The sequence below is a fragment of the Procambarus clarkii genome, chromosome 75, assembly GCF_040958095.1.
Source record: "Procambarus clarkii isolate CNS0578487 chromosome 75, FALCON_Pclarkii_2.0, whole genome shotgun sequence".
In the NCBI taxonomy this organism is placed as follows: domain Eukaryota; kingdom Metazoa; phylum Arthropoda; class Malacostraca; order Decapoda; family Cambaridae; genus Procambarus; species Procambarus clarkii.
Window position 1 is genome coordinate 23,484,815 of NC_091224.1, and position 932 is coordinate 23,485,746.

The window sequence follows — 932 nt, forward strand, 5'->3', positions numbered from 1 at the left end:
CTCTCAGACTAGTGATCAGAGGTGTGGGAGGAGCAAACAATTAAAAACAAAAAATATTCGGGCTATATATATTCTCTGTATAGGATATATTAATGCTGCTAATCTTGTATGACAAACTATTGAAATTTGTCGTTCTTTCCGGATGGAAAGTTTTCATTTTCTTTAAAATTTGGGTTAAACATCTGCTGGCATTATTCATTGAATTATTTCCTCTACTGGTTGTGGATTGGGAAACTCTAATTTACTGTAAAACTATTTGAAAATAAACTGTATATTTGTCTGCTATCATTGTTTCATTACGTCCAAAAATAATTTAATGTTACATCAGGTCACCTTTATAATGTCGATTTCAGTATGTTTTTATACAGGAGAAGAACTTAGTTACTAGAAATTGCAATATAACCAAACATCAGTTTAACAAGAAAGCTAGAGTGATGATTCCAAATTGAGTCAATCATTACACAGGTGCTTGTCAAACAAATGCCTTTGATGCATGCAACAAGGATCTGAAGACTTACTGTCACTTCTTAGTACATGAGTCTACCCATAGTTGACGTGAGATTTTTTCCCTATAAAAGTCTAAAGGACTGTATCAGTTCATATGACTATGATCATATATTGCTAAATAAGTATAATGGATTGGTTATATAGGATAATTTGAGTATATAGGACAAGATGAATACATATAGGACTAAGAGTACACGTAACTATATGAATAAATATGATCACTTGAGTATATAGGAGTAATGCTATTATCATTAGTTCCCCCTACCCTTTCATCCCAACCACACAGCAAAGTTTTAGCTTAAAAGACAAAGGCTAACCCGTCTTCATGACTCACTACGGCCTACCTCTACTTTAGTCTTGGGTCTGCAGGTAAACTCAAATCCTTAAGTTAAGGACACTAGTAAACTCCAGTGTCAGACTTACGG

At 33.8% G+C, this 932-nt stretch overlaps 1 protein-coding gene across 1 annotated transcript in view; it reads left to right on the forward strand.

Moving 5' to 3' along the window:
* The window catches only part of LOC123771811 (uncharacterized), a 3,710-nt gene extending 3,427 nt beyond the window's left edge, over positions 1 to 283 (forward strand). Inside the window, exon 3 of the mRNA XM_045764538.2 lies at positions 1 to 283. This exon is cut by the window's left edge and continues 638 nt beyond it. The gene's annotated coding sequence lies outside the window, so the exon portion shown is untranslated.
* Positions 284 to 932: the final 649 nt, after the last annotated feature.